Source organism: Arvicola amphibius, chromosome 1 (genome assembly GCF_903992535.2).
Source record: "Arvicola amphibius chromosome 1, mArvAmp1.2, whole genome shotgun sequence".
NCBI classification, from domain to species: Eukaryota; Metazoa; Chordata; class Mammalia; order Rodentia; family Cricetidae; genus Arvicola; species Arvicola amphibius.
The window spans coordinates 19,689,450-19,711,808 of NC_052047.1; the positions used below are offsets into that span (position 1 = coordinate 19,689,450).

Sequence of the window (22,359 nt, forward strand, 5' to 3'; positions counted from 1 at the left end):
TATCTTAGTTGATAATGAAGCCCAACTCTTACAGCAATTTTCACGTTAATAAATTTTGTTCCTTATAAATGAAATAAAGTGAATGTGAATAAACACAATGCAGATAATGCAGCTGAACACTCACCTACCATGCAGTTAAGGTGTAAGTTTTCACTTTAGTGCAAGTCCCTTTCATCCACTGCTTTCTTAGTTGGAACACACTATTCTACCTTCTGCACATAAAATTTTACACTGCCATTGCTAATCTACTGATTCCCAAATGTTTGACAAGTTCTGAGAATTTCAGACCTTTTAGTTTCATATATATATATATATATATATATATATATATATATATATATGAAATTATATATATGATATAATATTGCTATTTGGTTGTTATCAAATACAGCTGAAAGCCAGTCTATTCTTTTTCTCCACTGCTTCTAAACGAAGGTGAAAAAGTCGTACGTTAGCATGAAAGAATCCTGAAAACTAGTTTAACAGTTCCTGGATGTGCGCTGGTGGAACTCAGTGCATGCCAGCCTCAGCTCATCAGCATCTGCACGAAGAGAATGCTTCACTTTGCCTCATGAGTTTACCCAGTGCCAGATGCTATAAAATTGCTGTGAGAGATTACGTACTAGGGGCACATGGAGACCTTGCCAGGAGAAACACAGAGAACTTTTTATATAACCCTATGCTAATTAATAAGAACTCTGTAGTTTGGAAATTTGGAGAGTGCGTGTGTGTGTGTGTGTGTGTGTGTGTGTGTGTGTGTGTGTGTGTCTTTAAATGTATCCTAAGAAAACATTTGTTCCCAATAGTAATATTCATCCTGCCACAGCCACAGAATTCCATAGAAATCTCATTTAGCTTTGCCACACATGTTTGTAATAATGGTAATTTGGCTGGCTAGCGTTCTAAATTTCAATAGCACGGCAATCTTTGCTGGCACAGTAGGTAGCAGCCATCCATGTGGGTGGGTACATGGTTCCTGGCAGTTTACCTCATTTGTAAATAGTAGTGGCCAAGAATTCTGGTTTGCAAGTACTCTCACCTCATTTGGAAATATTTAATTCATTGTAACAGTTCATTTGGTGTAGAAAGTAAAGTCAAAAAGACTTGAAATCATGTCAGGATTCAGTCTTCCTACAATTTTATTTAAGCAGACATATTCTGTCTTCTCTGTCACTTATGTAGTTAATGCATAAAACCAAAAATTGCATGTGTCATTGGGTGTCATGTAATGTTTACCTACAGTACATACTGCAAAGTTTATATCAAGCTACATATATCTATCAATCATTTCTTTCCAGTGAGGATATTCAGAATCGTTTTTTCTAGATTTTGAAAATGTATAGTACATCCATTTTTATTATTGATGAGGTCCTTCTGAGCAATATAACATTGGATTTTGCTTTAATATTTACTGCTCAAACTTTACATAGATCTTTCTCCATATTTTATTACTTTTTCCTCCATTTTCTACAGAGTTGTAGAAAACCTGACTTCCTGATTGGAGTCTAGAGTTCTGAAGGAAATCAGTTATCTAACAGAACGGCCAATATATTATTTCTTATTATTTTAATGCTCTCAGAGATCAGCTCATGAAACAAAATATCAGATATATTTGGTTTAGTATAAATTTTACCTGAAAACCTCTGGTGTTTATCACCCTGTGATGATTCTGCTAAAACTACCTTTATCCTTTATGCCAAAAAAGCAGAGCAAAAAGAAACTGTATCTTTAAATTTTTAGGCTTTTTTTTTCTTTTTCTTTTTCTTTTCTTTCTTTTTTTTGGTGTTTGATGGTACGTTAGTTTTGATTTTAGAAAAAAACCCAAATTTTGTGTTTAAAAGTTATTTTAATTGTAGTCAAATAGCTTTAACTAAAACACAGTAGAAAACATCTAAAATTGTTAGTTTCCTTTGATAACCATTATTCTAAATATCCACTCTAACAGTATAGGCTGATTTCCAAATGCACTTCTGGACGACTTTTTAAAAACTGAACAATAGCAGGTCATAAACAAGAGAATTGTAAGAAACTAGAGTTTTACTAAAGGAGTTATTTAGATGAGAAAATCACAGCTTCATATTAGCACATCTGCACCTTGACAATCAAATGTATGAGCACATTATAATTCCAATGAATTATGCAAAATGCTAATTAAAAAGTCAAATTTACTAATCATCTCTCAGGGTCATACTGAAATTGAATTTGAGTTAAGGACAAACAATTTTATGAAGTGAGATTTCATCATGTAGATTTTAAAACTGTTTAGAAATGCATACCAGAAAAAACAATTTTTGTTTTTATTTAGATGCTAATTGATTTCACTATGGTTCAGCTTATCAAAATTGTTGATTACATTTTTATGAATTATAGCTATACATTATAATCATGTGTTTCAGAGAAATGTGTTAGAAATGTAGACAATGGTAGTGAATGTTGGCCTATTTGTTAAAGTAGAAACTGGTTAAGCAGTGGAAATCTTTCATCCAGTTTCTCGTTATTTAGGGAATGGTGAACTTACACTAGTCATTGAACAAAGGGCCCCATCCATACTTGAGGGGCTTTCAATCACTGAATTATAGCATTGACACCTTTAAAAATCTTTATTTTCTTTAAAAGTGGGTCCTGATAAATTGCAACATCCTACCTGCAATTTATGATTGTCCTGCCTACCTCTCAAGAGTACCAGTTATTCTATTAGTGTGCTACCACATTGTGTTTCTCATTTTGTTTCTTATTTGGGTATATGAGGAGTTTTCACATTTCATGTGTATAGTACTTTCTCTTTCTGAAATATTTCAAAAAGTTATCATTGCTCATTCAGAAAATATTTACTGCTGGGCTTACTCCCCAGTACCACACAGGACAACCATGAAACATACATACATACATACATATATATATATATATATATATATATATATATATATATGTATGTTAGAATGTCAGAATACATAGAATTTAGTACCATAATTTTTGATACAAATAAGTAGTTAGTAGAGACAAATGGACAGACTGAAAAATTGAAAATATATAATTGTACAAAATTGTATTTTGTAGTAATTCCAATGTCTTTCAAGTATCTTATGAAAGATATTATGCTTCAAATTTATTGATTTTTTTTTGGTTTTTTTTTTTTTTTTTTTTTTTTTTTGGTTTTTCGAGACAGGGTTTCTTCTGTAGCTTTTGGAGACTGTCTCGGAACTAGCTCTTGTAGCCCAGGTTGGCCTTGATCCGCCTGCCTCTGCCTCCCGAGTGCTGGGATTAAAGGCGTGCGCCACCACTGCCCGGCTTGTTTTTTTTTTTTTTTTTTATCAATAGAAAACTATAAGATATCAATAAAGACAGAGAAATTCTACTTCTATTCTTTGTATGTAAACCATTAGCATTGTTGTAGGATACTTTGATGAATAAAGTGAATAGGAATAAAGAATTTTGACCAAAACCCATTTTTCTATTTTTCTTTTTAATTGGATGTAATCAGATAAAATAGTCTGTCACTGACTCTCACCAGTACACAGAAACAACATGCATCAGATGAGATTTCATAAAGACATATGCTGGATTTGTGAAAATACCTTGTTTATATTCTAATGAATAAAGCTTGCCTGAACATCATAGGGTGGATGTAGCCACTAGATAACCATAGTCTGGATGTCTGTACAGAAAGAAAGAAAGTGATATAGCTGGGCGTAGAGAGTAATATAAAGTGGGAAGAGACAGGAGCTCAGCACTTTTTCGGAGAACTTGTGTATCATGGATTAGATTCAGGTCATTATGTAGTGATATTTCTTTTGTATTTTAATAAGTGAAACTTGTCTGAAAATCACAAAGTAAAACAGCCCTATTGGTCAGCCTTACAGACCAGGCAGTGATGACACCCACCTTTATCCCAGTATGTACCGAGTGAGGGAGATCCAATTAGTTGTTTTTATAAACTAAAATTTCTTGCCTTTGGGATATTTGTTGCTAATCTCTCCAAAAATGTTACTTCAAGCTCTTTGCCAATATTATTTTCTTCCCATAATGGGGAAATTTCAGCATTAGTAAAACATACCACAATTTCTGCTGGGTCTGTTCCTGCTAAAGTCTTATTTTTCCTTTCATATTCAATCCAGAAATCTTTTCTACACAGGTCTTTAATTTTTACTCTGTTTTTGTGGCAAATGTGTCTTTTCTAAACCATTATCTTTCCTGTGTATAAGAATTCCTGGGGAAGACTGCATAGACATTTGTATGATTAGGATACAATCAAGCTCTTGTTCCAACAGATCCAAATGTACATTTGAACTTCAGAAAAAATAATCTAATGACACACAGGAGTAAAATAAGGAAGAGAATATATTTTTTATAAAATATGTTTATTATAGACATGATAAACAATATTATATTCCTCAGAGATATATATGTAGGTAAAACAATGAGGAATATACACCATACATAAACAAGTAGTTACCCCTCTGGAGTGTATTAATCATGAATGCTAGTGAAGGTAAGAATGCATGGAGTTTAAAATCTATTGTGTTCTTTTCTTTGAAAATGTATGAGAGAGTTATGATAAATTACTAGAATTCTATAAAATGTGCAATAATTGCATAATTTTAAGTGTATGTAAAATGTAGTTAATATCTCCATATATTAGTATAATGCCATTATCTTTAAAATTCACTAAATAGTATTAAAAGTTATCTATATTGAACAATAGCCACAAGTAGAACTATGTTCAATAATGATAATATCCTATATCATTTTTGTCTATTACCAGACCTGCTTTAATTATATATATATATGTTTAAATAATTTAAATATATAATTAAATATATTAAGTTAAATAATTTAAATATATAAGCATATATATTTAAATTCTTTGGCAATTTAATACAATATATTTTGATAATATTTACTACCTTCCACCAACTTCTATTATATTTACCACCTATTCGATAACCACCCAAACTGATGTCAAAAATTTTACAGTTTTTGAGTACATACACAGGTTAACATGACCTATATGTTCTAGGGTGTGGGACTATTCACTGGAACTACTTGAGGTCACATGTTTAAGTCAAACTATTTCCTTGTCTTTGTGACTACCCATTACCAATAGCTTCTTAGGTAGGGGTGGGATCTTTGTAAACATGTCCACCCTTGATGCTGGGATTTTGTAAACATGTCCACCCTTGATGCTGGGATTTTGTAAACATGTCCACCCTTGATGCTGGGATTTTGTCTCACTTGAGCTTGCATAGCTTTTCAGACAATCGTAATCTCCATAAATTTGTATGTGGAACTGCTCTGTGCTTTCTGGAAAACTATATTTCATTGTAGTCTTCTACCTCCTCTATTCTTTTCAACCCCTTTCCTGCAATTGTTCTGAACTTTTGTGCAGTGATATTTCATTTGTATTTTAATAAATAAATCTTGCCTGAAGATCAGAGAGTAAAACAGCTGCCCTGGTCAGCCTACAGACCAGGCTAGGTGGCACACACCTTCAAGCCCAGGAGCCACACTAGATTTCCATAGAAACTGGACAGTAGTGGTGCACACCTTTAATCCCAGAATGAGAGAGGAATATAAAATGAGAGGAGACACCTCTAACACACAGTCTCATTCTGAGTATTCCTACAGGCAGGAACATCATTTGGGTTGAGGGAGAGGTAAGAGCCAGTATCTGGCTGCTTTGTTTTTATGACCTTCAGGTTGAACTCCAATTTCTGTCTCTGGGTTTTTATTAATAAGGCTAATCATTGGATGCCTTAAGTCTAAATTTAAATCTTGGTCTTCTTGATTAAATAACAGCAATTTACTGTCACGGCTTTAGCCATCAGTGTTAGATTATATCTAGTGAACTCTTTTCAGTTTCACTTGGCAATACTTTTTCATTATTAAATTTAAGTGCTTATCATAGGCAATTCTACAAAATGATTAGTGTTCTAACACATATTTTTAAGACTGAAATTCTGTCTCTGTCTCTGTCTCTCTCTCTCTGCGTAATGATAAGGTCGATTCTGCCAGACATTTTCATGCCAATGCTGGTCATTTAGTCCATAATTTGCTTTAATTAGTTCTCTCATTCAGCTGTAAAGTTCTTTACCTGCAGCTGAGAGACACTAATGAATGTAAAAAAACCTCCACTATTGGGTATTTGAAAATATCAGCTGGTTCCTGTCAATATAACCATTACCAATGAGTTGTAAGCCCCTTTACTCTGACCAGAAATGGTTTAGGAAAGTAAGATTAAATTGAAACTTGCTGTGAAATTGCACGAATCAGTGTCCATTGACAATATCTTCTATGTATCAGGGTTCATAAGAAAATTCTACACTTAAAATAATAACTAAAAGGAATGGGCTTAGGATTCAACTTTTGTTATATAGGATATTTGTGGCTATTGATTATATGAATAGAATATTCTAAAAAATCCAAAACCTTCTGTGTTACTATGAAATTTTGTATAACAATGGAATGAAACCATTGTATGCGGGTCCATATGTGAACATATTTGTGAGTATGTGTGCATTTATACGTACATGTGTGTGTTTCTGTCCAAAGGTAGAGGACAGATGCTTTGGATGTTTATTTATCTTTCTCTTCATTCTTCTTTGGAAGTATCTCTAAATTAATCATAGCATTCTCAATATAAATACTCTTTAGGCAATTACTTGTGGGGTCCCTTGTTTCTGCCTAGGAGTTCTCATGGATAATATGTTAGTAGTGTAAGATGGAAAGAATCCTCTTTTAATTCTTGTAGGACAATGTAAGTCTTCCTTACATTCTCTTTCTCTCACTGTCTTTCTCTCAAGTAAAGTCTTTTTCTCATTGAAGGATTCCTATCTGAGGGACAGAAACATCCATGGTAGAATTCAGTGATTCTCAACCTTCCTAATACTGTGGCCCTTTAAGTTCTCATGCTGTGGCAACCCCCAAATATAAAATTATTTTTGTCGCTACTTCATAACTTTAATTTTGCTACTCTTGCGAATCATAATGTAAATATTTGTGTTTGATGGTTTTAGGTGACCCCTGTGAAAAGGTCATTTGACACCCAAAGGGGCTGCAACCAGTAGGTATAGAAGTACTAGCTTAGACGACATTGTTCAAAATATCAGGTTCCATTCTTCAGAGAGCTCAGAACAAGCAGTCTCCAACTACAAAAGTCTAAATTGAACATGTTTTTTTATGTTTTAATTCTTCAAAAATTAGTATTGTATGGCCTGGGGATAGCTTCGAGGATGAGCATTTGTTTGAAAGTGAATCCATAACACCCACTTAAAGATCTCAGCATATGCATACAAGCCTGTGACCTTAGTGGTAAGAACAAAGGCAGGTTAGTTCTGAAAACTCATTACTCACACAGTCATCCAGTTATAATGGTGACCCTCTAGTTCTCTGAGAAACTCAAAAATAGAGAGGGGAGCAATATAGGGAGACACCATATGACCTGGTATAGGAGGTCCTTCTGTCTATATGTTGCTTTCATTGGTTAATAAAGGAACTACTTTGGGCCTATAGCAGAGCTATAGGGGAACAGAGCTAGGTGGAGAAAACTAAACAGAATACTGGGAAGAAGGGGGGCGGGGAGGGAGACGCTATGGAGCCACTGCCAGAGTCAGACTTGCCAGAATTTTGTTGGTAGGACAATCTTGTAGTGATATACAGATTAATAGGAATGGGTTAAATTAAGATATAAGAGTAGCCAATATTAAGCTAGAGCTAATGGGCCAAGCAGTGATTTATATAACATGGTTTCTGTGTGATTATTTCAGTTCTGGGCTGTCAGGACAAACAAGCAGGTCCCTAAAACAATGACTTGTTCTGGTGTCTGTATACAAACACATATTTACAAACATACAAAACACATACAGACACAAGTTGAAATGCTATTGTTTCACTTTAACATATTTTTTATTGTCTAAAGTGTTGTGATTATCTTTGAGTTTGTTATACTACTCCCTAAAGTCTTGATCTAAGGCACACTTTCCTTCTGATTTTTAAGTCCATTTGTGGCATTGTCATACTTGGCTAACCAGGCTCAGTTGAGTATTAGAGCTGTCACTGAGTGTGCCATTGATAACATCGCTGTAGTAGGTGGCAGCCATGAGTAATGAAGGCTAAAAAATTGGGCAGTCACTGTTTTTTATGTCACTGAGTTTATCAACTCAAACCTACACACATATTTTTCTCAAAATGAGTTCAGTATTACTTCTGGCCTTAGAACTACTCAACTTCTCTACTGCATAAAGAAAGTGCTATACAAACGGAAAATCAATATTATTTTTTGGGCATGTCAGAGAAGTAAGGCTGCAGGCTAAAATGTCTCTGCAATTTAGCTAGGGAGGAATCTGGAGATCTGGAGCTCCCAAGAATTTCTTACCAGTGACAGAAGACACTGGAAGCAATGTTTAAATATTAATGATAAGTTGCTGGAGGCTGAGTGCCAATAGCATGAGAACAGGAAGTCTCAAATATAATTGGGAAAGCAAAAGCAGTGTTCAGACTCTTTGCAGGAACCTAACCATGTTCTTAGAGTGAGGGTACGAGAAACCCAGATCTGACCTTAGCACAGTGAAACTCAATACTTCTTTCCTCAATAAGTGTTCCAAGGGTATTTTAAAATCATACTCATTTGGCGAAAGGGAGTATTATCCATTTCAGACTGCATCCCTTAAAGGAATGCACCAGGGAAAAGAAATGAAGGAATTGAATTAAAAATGTTGCAACTAGAGAAAAGATAATGACTAACAGTAGAGTCAGTCTAGTCAGGAGGAGTAGAGTTATGACTTAACCTTGGTTATACATTAGGAGTCAGGTCACCAACACCCATGTAAAAGACTGGGCATGTGTTGTGCACCTGTAATACCAAAGCTGAGATGGAGAAAAGAGGGCTCCTGGGGCTCCCTGATCAGTGGACCTATTTAGTTCAATGAGAATTAGATAGAGGAGGACTCTTAGTATAAACCTCTGCTCTCCACTTGTATATGCATGGGAGGTCATATAAACACACACACACACACAAACACAAACAGAGAAGGAGAGAGAGAGAGAGAGAGAGAGAGAGAGAGAGAGAGAGAGAGAGAGAGAGAGAGAGAGAGAAAGAGAGAATATACGTGTATGCATCACTCTCCAAAGATGTGCACTGCCGTATTTAGTTATATAAAATAAATGAGCTATAAATCGACTTCAAATATGTTTATTTTCAATGCATATTATTAAAGAAAATAAATCCAAATAAACAAGTTGCAAAATGTACAATTTAATTTAAAGGGCATTGTGTAAAGGTTTAAATGATAGGTGATAAATAAAGATCAACCGTGCTCAGGACTGTTGCTGTTCAGAGGTAGACATCATCACCTGGTGCAGAATGAAATATTTTGGAGTGTTACAAAGTAATGGAGCTTGAGACACAACAATGTTCCAAAAATACAAGGAGAGATGATACACATGTAATGTGTGAGGTTGGAGCATGTAAGCAGAGACATTAGCTAAACACTAAGGAATTCGAATTATTGTTGTATTTTAGTCCTTATTTAATGGTGATATTAATTAATTGGAAATTGTACTATATTATTAGAATATCAAAATGGTGTGAACAGGTTTTATGTCCTGAATACATTTTGTACTAAAATTATTCTAAAATGAAAATAGTAAACAACAATGACCAAAAGAAAATACTATATAAAATGTTACGTTTATGTTGGTTCTGTAACCTAGTGCAGGTGGCTGATGTTTTCTCTCCTGTAAGGGAAAACTTGATAATTCTTATCTACTCTGGATCTCTCCCCGATGTGATGTGATACTATAGCTTTTACACCTAACTTGAAAACATTTTTCCAGCTGTTTTCATTCATTTTTCATAAACTTATGAAAACACATAAATATGTTGATTAATAGCTATTTCTAATTATACCAGGCAACATCCATTCCATTGTTGTGGACTGCTTTCTGTCTCTTCACTCCAATCTAACCAAAAAGAGTTCTTTCCTAAAAACAGAACAATCTCTTTTGGAATGTTTTTATATTTTGTCACTCTTCCTCCCAACTTAATTATATGTGCCCTGCATTCTTTATTCTTCCTCATTATTATGCTACCTGGTTAGAATTTAGGGGTTAATATGAGCAGCAATGTTATTTTGTAATTTAACATCAAAATTATGTTAACATGGCCCTTGTGTTAATGTTCCCATTTAGCTACGTCTATGTTCATTAATAAAAAAAAATCAGTTCAGGTGCCATGGCAATATCACAGTGCCTTCTGTCCAGAAGGAAAATGAATGTATTCAGCTGTGGTACAAACACCAGGTACCAGTGTTGTCTTGTTAAACAAGTGGAATTATACAACACCTGTTTTTAATTGAGATTGTAAATTCTGAGCTCATAGATACCATGTGAACTAATTTTTATGTCTCTCAATTAGCACTACATAACCCAGGCCTACTCTCCTGTGTATATTCTTCTCACTTGAGGTCAGAACTAGTAGGCTATCTTAAAAGTTCTTTGCAATATATTGACTAAGTATAATTTTGGAAATATAAAATCTCCTAAATAGGAAAAACATTCTTAGGATCGTTTATCCACTGTTATTAATTAATTACTTTAACTGTATGAATACAGAGATGACAAAGATGTGTGTGTTTGTCGTGTGTGTGTATCCCCATATTCAGTGATTCTCTAGTCTATTGGGTACTATCATTTGTTCCGTTTTCAGGGCTCACACTATAGCAAAATAAACTGAAAGACTCTCTTCCATTGTGAAAATTATGCTTGTGAGCAAAAATATAAACAAACACACATTGGTATCTCATATTAATTAAGTTAATATTAAAGACAGAATAAATTTTTCAGGAATGAGAACAGTAAGTAATATTACACATAGTAACCTAGAAAAAAGAAAACAGAGAGAGGCATTACTGCATATGCCTGTCATTCTAGCATTAGTATGTAGTAGGAGCAGAAATATTTTAGAGCAGCAGACAGGGGAATTACAATCTGAAGACTATCTAGGACACACTTTATTTCAAAATTCAAAATTTTATATATTGGATTTAGTTAAATTAAAGTAAGTGTCAGAGGGGGAAAGGTTATCATCCGATTACAGTTCTGGGGCTATATCTGAAACAAAACATCATGGACAAGAATGAGTAAAAACAATGCCTGGTATGCACCTGAAGCAAGAAAACAATGGTATGTTTGGTACAAAAAGGACATGCAAAAAAGTAGGAAGTCTTTCCTTTGCTGAGGTATGCATAGTTTGCCCATATAGGGCGGTTCTGGTGAACTTGTCCATATTGGATTTCATGGTCTAAGTTGAAGAGGATGAAACATCAGGTATTTTCCTCAAAAAGGGGACCAGGTCTCATTATAGATGTTTGCGAACCACCATGTGGTTGCTGGGGATTGAACTCAGGACCTTTGGAAGTATAGTCAGTGCTCTTAACCTCTGAACTCAGCATCATAAAAACGTTAAGAAACATTTTAGAATATTATTGATTATGGCAAGATGGTGGCTTTTGTTCTTGGTAAATTGAGAAATACTGTAGGACTCTTGTAAACTGACATCAACTGATAAGCATTTTCTTATTTAATAATACTTTCTATGATATTTTTATAAATTTTTAATAATTTATTCTAATTATTTTATGGTATAAAATAGCTCTTCATCTTTCCTGAAATTTTCATTCTTATTTTATATCATATAAAAATCATTATTATTTTAAAATAAAAATGAAAATTTCATTCTTATATTTTATGTTTGGTAACTTTTTAATTTTTCCAAGACAAAACAGGAAGAAATTTACTAACTGGAACTTGGTAACCTAAGTCAAGAACTTCCCTTTCCCAGAAAATTTTAGTAGTGGATAACTAAGAAGAAGTGGTAACATCCATTGTGATTTAATTGAATCACCATTTGATTGCTGTGGGAATTTGATCCAATAAGCCAATGGTATTGGGGTGACTTAGCCCTATGTGCGTGGTCTTCTCTTGGTACTTGATCGGTAAAAACAGAGGAGGAGTTCCCCCTTGATCCTGGCTGAGAGCGGGAACAGAGGAGCAGCTGGTGAAGTTGACCCTGACTCCTTCTTCTGTGTTGTAATCATTGTGAACGGATTTGATTTAATTAAAGGTAAAACAATATTCAAGATTCCTGCCACGTTTGCTCTAAAACTGAAGTCAGTAATTCTTCTTCTCTTAGAATTGTTTAATAGTCAATAGTTCAGCATCAATTAATCGGGACAAAGAATCCCCCACCATCCTGAACTGCTGGAGGGCCAGGCTTGAGCATGTTCAGTGCAGATACTTCAACTTCTGTGAGTTCAAGATTGACAAGGTTGTTTCATGAGTACAAAATCAAATTTCATATATACATCGATAATCATAGAGGTCCCAGAAGCTTTCAGATCACATAGCCCATTGCCATTCCTGTTTTTCTGTTTACCAGAAGTGAATGAAAAAGAGGAAGTTTACAAATATTTTTTTTTGGGGGGGGAAGAACACTCAACTGTCACTTATTCTTAGCAGTTTGGTCAATTTTGATTTCATAACCATTGTCAACCACTGCAAAGAGAGACTTCTCATTATGATTTGAAACAGTAATTTTATCAAGGTACAACCATAAATATTAACAAATTAGTTTTATGCTATGAAAATTTAACTAAACATATAGTCCCTCCTCATGTCAAAATCCCCCAAGGTATAGACTTTTACTCATTTTGCAGTACAAAGTTCAAGTTCTATGCTGTGGTGTCTAAAATCAAATTATAGAACAGTTTGTTATCCCCATAACAATCGTGCCACTAACACACAAATGGCACTTTTTCCTTTGCAAGTTGCTATTTGGTTCATAGTGTTAATTGCTAGGTAAGACCGTAAAATACTTTTATTCATCAGCAGCCAGTATAGTAACTTCTGGCAACTTCCATGAGGTTTTAACTGACAATTTACAGCTATTACTGTTTTTTTCTCTATGGTGCAATCAAGTTATATGTAGTCTTCATCAACATGGCTTTTTCATTCACTTCTGGTAAACAGAAAAACAGGAATGGCAATGGGCTATGTGATCTGAGAGCTTCTGGGACCTCTATGATTATCTATGTATTTTGGGGGTATTCCATGTTGGGCACAGGAATATTTGGTTGGTAATCCATGGATTCTAGATGCAGCATGATTCATTCATGTTATCTCCCTTTTAACTCATGCTTCAAACAATACTTTCAGTTGGGTTACCAGATAATAAATAGATTTGCATATGGCTTTAATTGTCCCTCTATAGGTTATGAAAAGAAAAAATCCAGGAAGACAAAATTAAAGAAGTTAACATATGCCAGGCGGTGGTGGCACACGCCTTTAATCCCAGCACTTGGGTGGGGGGCAGAGGTGGCAGATCTCTGTGAGTTTGAGGCCAGCCTGGTCTATAACAGTTAGTCCAGGACAGGCTCCAAAACTACACAAGAAACCCTGTCTCAAAAATAAAAAAAAACCCTAAAAAACAAAAAGATAGACACACATTTATTCTGAAGGTACAAAGAAATACAGACCAGTTTGGAGGAATCATGAAAATGAGTATAAAAGAAGCTCCTGCCCAGGTGTTAACCAAAAATAAACATCAACTCTTTTACTTTTTTACAATTTAAACTGAATATATGTTAATTCCATCATTAAATTTATATTAATTTGCATTAATATATATTTAGAATATTCAATTGTGTAAATTTATTAAATTTATATTAAGACACATACACATAGAGTGTCTACTGCATTCAATATATTTCTCTATAGGAGACCTAGGGCTGTAAAAGAAGAAAGCTAAGGATGTGTCAGGATCTAAGGGAACTTAGGAGGCATTAATATGAGTTGTGAGGAATTAGGAGAGATTATATCATATAGAAGTGACTCCAGGGACTCTATGAGTTATTCTATTCACCATGTATGGAATATTCGACTGACTCTGAACTGATTTAAGTAATTCCATCCAATTCTAAAATCTAAATTATATTTTGAAAAATATTTCCTTCAGAATGTCTTTCCTAAAATAAAGATGTTAAGCCAATGCAATGAAAAAAGCTGAGCATTTAATATTAAACTAAGAAAGATGATTTTTTCATCAGTAGTGGGGTTAATAATTAATGAAAAGGCTCAGAATATATTCAGTAGAAGTGGACAGACTTAGAAAAATATTAGATGTGGATGAAGAAGCAATGATACCTCATACATTCAAACAACATTAAATATCACTAAGACCTGATATTCTTCCTGATTGAGCTGTATTACTGAAGAAATGAAAGAGTTTATGGCTTTTCAATCAGAATTATACTTGGAAAAGGGCATACTACTGAAAATCAAAAAGAAGAACATATGCATTTTGTTTTTCAAAAAATATCTGTCTTAGGGGTTTTAGTTCTTCATATAATGTTAAAGAAGTTTAAGATGGCTTGTAAGTTTTCACAGAGAGGCATATGGAAGGAAAAAGTTGGTTTCTTCTTTTAAATTTTATTAGTTTAGCTTCACACCACACACATATGCATAATGTATATATATATATGTATGTATGTATATACATATGTGTATAAGCTGCATAATTCTGCCTCCATATTGTCCATTTCCATAAAATCTCACTAAGTTAACTTTCACATTTGCAGCACAGTTTTAAAAATATGGATTTGTATGCTATTATTTACCACCAGAAAGCTATCTGGAATATGCTACTTCTGAGTAATGTAACAGAGGACTTTATAGCTGTTTTGATGAAAAGCAATTTGTTACTTGCCGCCTAAATATTTTTTACAAAAGAAAAAGTGTGTATTATGAAGAATAATATATAGAGTTCTATAAATCACTACTATTTTTATTGCTATACAATATGGTAATTCAAAAATTTTACAAGTCATTCAAAATATTTCCATATAGTTTCTGAAATTAACCTGAGTTTGACAGAGTGTGAAATGGATTGTGATATCAGCACTTTGCCACCTCTGCAAACAACCAGACTCAGACTATGAAGAGCAACACAGGACACTCCAAACTAAAGATTCAGTTCAGAGCCATTGGCTCTATATTGAGAAAAACATGTTGACTTTGAACCTGTATTTTTTTTTTGAGTGGTAAATAGAGAAATATAAATGTTCTACTACAACAGCAAAAATATATATCACATTATAGAAATTTATGCAGGAGAGAATGTAACCTAATGAGTCCATTGCATTTCACTGGTAAACATTAATTAAACTGAAAATGCTGCTATAATTTTTCCTTGTCAAAGTTAAGCTATGACTTGTTTTCCCAGAAAGAACATACACACTAAAATTAATAGTAAAAAAATGTTAACAATGCAATTTGATCCAATAGTCATTTAAACTTTGAAGAGTATTATAGAAAGGAAACTTTTGGGGGCTATGAAATATAAAGCCTTTAATTATACTCATAAGCTGACCCCAATCTTTTCCTCAAAATTGATGAGCTTGTGCTGATACATTCTGTAAGTTCTGCCCACAGTGAAATATTTTTTCCCACACAAAATTTTCTCTTTCTTCTTTGAGGAAAGATCTTGTATAATATGTTTGCCAGTTTCCTAGGGTTACCCATTGAGTACTAAGCATGCTGGTTACAAAAAAACAAACATATTTATCATTTATATGTTTATTAATACATTTGTTTCAATTTGGAAAAGAAATAGAAATGGCTAGATATGTGGATTTTTTGCTTGATTTGGTAATATTTTCTTTTCCTAATATTTTTCATTAAAACAGACATAAAACAGTGTTAGAGAGTGGAGAGATGGCTCAGCAGTTTAGAGGGGTGGCTCATCTTTCAGAGGACCTGAGTTCCTACTGCTCAGGAAATCTCTAGGACCTGAAACCCTGTTCTGGTCTCCATGGATACCTAAAGACAGTGACTACAACATATACATATAAATAAAAATTTTTAAAAGCTTATCATTTGGTTTTCATAACATAGTATAAAACAAAGTGCATATTTAATTATTATTTCTGGAAATGCAGTTTTGTTAGTTCTTTGCATACAGTTACAGACATTTTATTAAGTTCTCAACAAGAGACTATAACACCAAATTGTTTAGCAGAAATCTGTTCAATTGAGAGACCAAATGGATCCAAGGAAGATGAAAATTAAATACTTAAATTAATCAAAAGGCGCTAAGACACCACCTCACACCTACCGCCACAGTGGTAATAAGCTAAGGAAGACTATACTACAGCAAGGTATCTAAAGGGAAAGTTAGCAGCTACACATCAAGAAGCAAGTCTGTCTTACAGAAGATTATGGTACAAGTACAATGATCACCGAGTCCAAGATTTTTTGGCTAGGAAAAAAGGTCAAGATGGCTGAAGGTATAAGCCAAAAGGAAAGGACCAGGTGTAGAGAATTCAAGGTATAGAGTTAAACAGATGGCAATGGATCAGGCTTCTTCCTCCCAAAGGTTAATTACTGCATTGAACTACTTGCCCCTGCCTAACAAGATGCTCAACTACTGGAACTATGTTTAAGGATGCTCAGGGCTCTTGCTAAAGTTTAGCACAAACCTCTGAAAATGTATCACATATGGGCTGACTTTGTTGCTAGTCATTCTGAATGAAGAAAAACCCCAAAGCATTCCCTAGCAATGGAGTATGAGCTCTGTCAATGTCCTATGGACCTTGTGGAATATTCTCAATAGTCTATACCTCTTTCAGCAGCTGACCTCTAGTTACAGCTGCAAGGCTCACAAAATAAACAAGCAAGTCAGGATGAAACAACACAAGAAGGACATCCTAGCAGTTAACCACAATCTGTCGTTCTCCAATTTAGGCTAAATTCTAATGTATCTAATGTGGGATGTAAAAATCATCTACACTGGAGCAAGCTGGGTCTTCTGCTGAACTCAAATACCAAGAAACATGAGGGATGGGTTTGGTTTGTTTACAAAAAGCTTCAGAAGTTATTCTGTTATAAAGGAACATAGCTGAACAGGTAGGAGACAGACTCGCCATTGTGGGTTCTTCTGGTGGCTTCTGCAAGGATCATGGAGATGTCAATCACCTGGATTTTGGAGTAGTGTGTCATCTTCTCCTCCTGAGGTATGGTATTGGTGACTACTACTGCTCCAAAGCATGAGTTGTTGATGCGGGAAATGGCTGGGCCAGAAAAGATTCCAGGAGTCAGGCAAGCATAAACTCTGGTAGCTCCAGCTGAGAGATGTTTGTCAGCGGCATGACTGATTGTACCACAAATATCAGCCATGTCACCCACAAGAATCCGATCCTTCACATCTCCTACCAGCACCATGAGGTCCACTTCATTGGCCTTCTTCCGTTCCTTGTGAATCAAGGTAAAATCCACATTCAATCGGTCTGCAATGGAGGTTACTCTCTTGGCTCCACCAACATCAGGTGAGACAATAGTACAGTTTCTCCATTCAGATATATTCTCCCTTATCCACTTTAAGACAGGGGCTCTGCATATAAATTGTCCACTGGGATATCAAAAAAGCCCTGAATTTGAGATGCATGTAGAGCTATGGAGATAATATAATCTGCTCCTGCGACAGCTAGCGTATTTGCAACAAGTTTAGCAGAGATGGGATCCCAGCTCTTATCCTTTTTATCCTGGCTGGCATAAGGAAAACATGGGATGACTGCAGTAACCCGGCTGGCTGAAGAAATCTTGCAAGCATTAATCATGATTAAAAGTTCCATTAGATTGTCATTTGTCTCACCACATCCACTCTGAACAATGTAGACATCCTCTCCACGTACACTTTCTCCAATTTCCACACAGGTCTCCTGGTTGCTGAATTTCTTAGTCACCACCTTGCCTAGCTCCAGGCCCAGGCGGTCAGAAGTTTTCTGGGATAAGTCCTGGAGAGAGCTCCTGCTGAAGATTTTGATATTCAGCATTTTGGGCAACTACACAGACGCTCTCTTTGCTCAGTGGGTTACCGCCGCTGCGGAGACTGGAGCTGAAGTACTTTAGCCGGTAGCCTAAACACCTACTGTACCGCGTTCCTACTCTGCCATCTTACCCAGTTTTGTTAGTTTTTAAGATAGCTTAGCAATAAGTAAGTAGTTAATAAAAATAAAATGGCTTGATTAGCATAACTCTTATACCAGAAATACACACATAAGAATGTACAATATAATTCATTTTGAAATAGTTAATTAAATTCTATGAAGTTTTTTTAACCATCCTGTACAGCTACATAACTATTTTCTTTTCATAATTTGTGAATTTTGAAACCTCTGTTTGGCTTGTTTCCACAGTTTTTTCTAGTGTTTTTGTTGTTATGGTTTCTGCTGTCATAAAACACTGTTCCAAAGCTCAGAGGAAGAGTTTGTTTGCCCTCTATTTCCAAGTCATGGTTCATCATGGGGGGAAAATCAGAGCAGAAACACAAGCAGGAACTGATGTAAAAATCATGTAGGAAGGCTGCTTGCTTGATCAGTTCCAGGATCATGCTTAAATAGCTTGCTTAAAAATTCCAGGACAGGCTGCCAAGGGAATGCTGTTTCCCCCATTCATCTGGGCCTTTGTGTATTAATAAAGTCAAGACAATCACTCATAGATGTCCTGAGAGACAAACTGATAAAGATCATTACTCAGCTAGCATTCTCCTTTCAAGTGATACTGGACTGGGTCAAAATTGACCATTTTTATGCAAGCAAGGAAATTCATAGTTCTCCATGCTCCTGCTATTAACTGCCATTAATCCAGGAGCAAAACAATTAGATCCTTTTTCTGAAATATTTTTAAAGGCCTTTCACAATGCTGTCAGTAGTTGTAGACTGACTATTTATTTTAAATGGTCTGTTCAATGCATTTCCCCTGATGTACGACAACTGTTAAGTCTATAAAATAGCTTGTATAGTTTTTCATATGAAATTAAATCATATTATTTCCCAATATTGACCTGAAAAGAACTGGAAATAATGACGCACCAATGTGGGGCAACTATATTCACATAAAACCTGAGAGAGCTTGTCAAGGAATTCTAGACATAGAAGAGCAGAGTTAAGCACAGCTCCTTGGTAGCAAAATTATCTCAGGTGGGTTCTATTTGTTAGAGGCAAGCAGAGGCATGATTCCTTTAAGGGAAGGCTTCCTGACTCAGCGTTAGGAGCAAAAACCGCATAACTCCATTGAGAGACAGTTTCCTGGTTCATGTTGTCTCTTTCAGGAGGTTGAGCAGTTAAATGGTGTCTATGAGGAGCATATTACAAATTGTTTAGTGGAGACATAGACTCATTGCGTCCCTGGAGCTCGGGCAGAGAGCACGGCTTATAGAGGCAGTGAACATACCTCTGCCATGTTGAACTAGGTGAAGTAAAGACAAAGCTACCAAGTTGGTTCTATCCATGCCCACTTAGCATTTAAAGAAAAAGGTGCTCCTGGTCTGAAAATGATTACAGATAAGCAATAAAGATAGATTCAGACAAAAATAAACCTCTGAATGAGACATCTTTTAAAAAATCATGTAGGCTTGGGAGAGAGAGGAAAAAGAGTATAACAGTTATAAAAAGAAGAAAATCATTAAAAACTAAAGCAAAGTCTTTAAAGATACAGTAAAAATAATATAATAGAGTACAGACAGACATAGATTAAAGGAGTAAAGATAACAAATATTAAAAAGTAATAGAGTAAAAAAATAAGCCACAGAGAAATGTAAAATACACAAAGAGTCTGTATTATGTTTATCACTGTCTTGTCTCTGAAGGTTTTCACTACAGAGAGATATTTGACTCTGAGGATTGCTAAGCTAAACCAGCATAAATATTTTAACAGTATCTTGAGTTGAAAATTTAAGTCTAATGATATCTTACTTTGGAAAAGATGTTCTGCTTTTGTTTCCACAGAAGATGAGAACCTGTGGATTCTTTCCAGGCTAATATGGTTTGATGGAACAAGACCAACTGAAAAGTCTCCATGAGCCCTAAAAATACTTCACCCAACAAACAGCAGGAAGCAGTTTGGAAAAAAGAAAACTAAGCCCAAATTTCAAAAATGATTATTTATAAATGTTTGCTTTCATTTAAAGGGGCATATGATATAGAGAGATCTTGGTCTATTGGTACAGATTATGGTTGATTATGTGATACTGGCTATATATACATTTCTGCACTTGTTTAAGGTATTATGTTTGTGCAGCTCATTTAAAATGTAATGTGTAATTAAAATTAGAGATTAATATATAACCTTCTTTAATAATCAAACTTTTAGTTGTTAGTTAAATACACAGAGATATATTTCAAGAAAAAACCTACATAATATGGGCATTTAAAATGTTTATGAACTTAGATTTTTCTTGACAGTAAGACATGTCTGCTTCTGGCAGTACCAATTACTTCAGAGACATTGATGGGCATTGAAGAAACTAATTATGGCATTTGCCTTCAATATGACAAGGCTAGTCACTTGGCTATAAAACTTTTCTTGCCTGGACTGCTGGATGGTATGCTGTGTGTACTGGACATGCAGGCCCCACAGAAAAGTGACATCTAAACTTTGCAAAGGACGAGATGATGCTTCACAGAAAAACTGCCACACATTCTGCAGGACACAGAATAAAACAACCGACAAACTGCCAATATAGGCAAAACAGTCTTTCACATTTCATGCTTTGTAGAAAAGTCTGGATCTCAAGGGCCTGTAGGCTAAAGATGGATGCCTCAGCATTACAGAAGGATTTGGGGTGACTATCCAGGCACAGAGATGTCTCTGACATTTCTAGAGTTTCAGAAGTTGCTTGCAATGCACTTCCTGTTTACTTATATAACATTATATCCTTCTGGGGTCTTTGACAGAGTTGAAGAATAGGTATAGTTTTTCTTAGTTATGATAAAAGATAAATTATATATAAATATTGTAACTGTAATTCTGTTTTGTTATACATAATTTTATTATGTTAAAATTAAAGTTTTCCATTTTATTTAGACAGAAAAAGGGAGAAGATGTGGGACTCCCATCTGTATGTTGTGAATATATTTTATTACCATTTGTTAATAAAGAAGCTGTTTCAGTCAATGGCTTAGCAGAGCAGTGCCAGTTGGAAAATCTAAAAAGAAATATATAGAGAGAGTAGGTGGAGTCAAAGAGATTTCATGTATCTTCCAGAGGAGAAAGACACCAGCCAAGTAAAGGAAATAAGACATGTAGAAAATGAAGTATTGCCACGTCCTCGTCACAATACACAGATTGAAAGAAATGGGTTAATTGAAGACAAAAGAGATAGCTAGAAACATTGATTGATAAAGCAGTTTTATAACTAATGTAATTTCTGTGTGATTATTTGGGTCTGGGCAACTGAGAAACAAACAACCATTCTACATTTACAGAGTATTATTTTACATGTTAGTGACCTATGTGAATGTAAAGGTAACCTTTATATTTTAATTCTTATTTAACGTAGAAAGATTATAATCAAAATATTTCATAAAAGCTAATATTAAAATGTCCTGAAGTCCTGAAAATCATTTTGTTTCTTTATTCTCTCTCTGTCTCTCTCTGTCTCTCTCTGTCTCTCTCTCTCTCTCTCTCTCTCTAATTATTTGTAATTCTCAATTATTATTGAACATACAATTCATGAATAAAATGTATCTATTAATTTTCTGGCCCCTCCAACTCCTTCTATGTCCCCTTAAAAATCACCATTCTCAAGTTTATGACTTCTTTTTATATACTTAGTCTTGTTTTATATACATACACATATATTACATATTTATATATGTACATACATACATACATACATATGGGTATTTTCTTTAAGCAACATTTAGCAGCCACTGAGTAGCTTTTCACCTAAATGGGTGTGGTGTTCTTATGAGATGAACTTTCATCAGTGTTGATATGTTCCTGATATGAATGTGCGGGTCTTATGTTAACAAACATTGTTCATAGTCATCAGAGCAATTTCCTTCTGAGAAAAAACTATGCAGAGTAGTCATCTTCATCGTTCAGTTTTTGTTAGAATCAATCTGCAATTTTTATTTTTAGCACTTATTAGGGCACAATAATACGATTTATAATAATGTTGATTGCATATTTTTTATCAAAGTAATAGGAACAACATATATTTATATGTACATACACACACATACACATATATGTATATATACACACACACACACAAATATAATGTAAAAAATCACAACCGTAATTATTACAAACTGGATACTACTTACAATAAGAAAGTCTTCAAACATCAGACTGATATTAACCTTGGCTTACCTGCATCAAAATTAAGATTCATTGTGGCATTTACATCTTTAAAATTCCAGGTAGCTTTATCTATAATTTCATAGTTTGTTTTCTATGATATAAATTGAATGTTCCATATCCCACGACAGTTTTATTCATCAGTAATTCATCTTTTTATTGAGC

The 22,359-nt window shown here is 34.6% G+C and overlaps 1 pseudogene; it reads right to left on the reverse strand.

Annotated features, from left to right (window-relative positions):
- Positions 1 to 16,932: 16,932 nt before the first annotated feature.
- Positions 16,933 to 17,882, reverse strand: LOC119824644 (annotated as a pseudogene).
- Between the last annotated feature and the right edge of the window lie 4,477 nt (positions 17,883 to 22,359).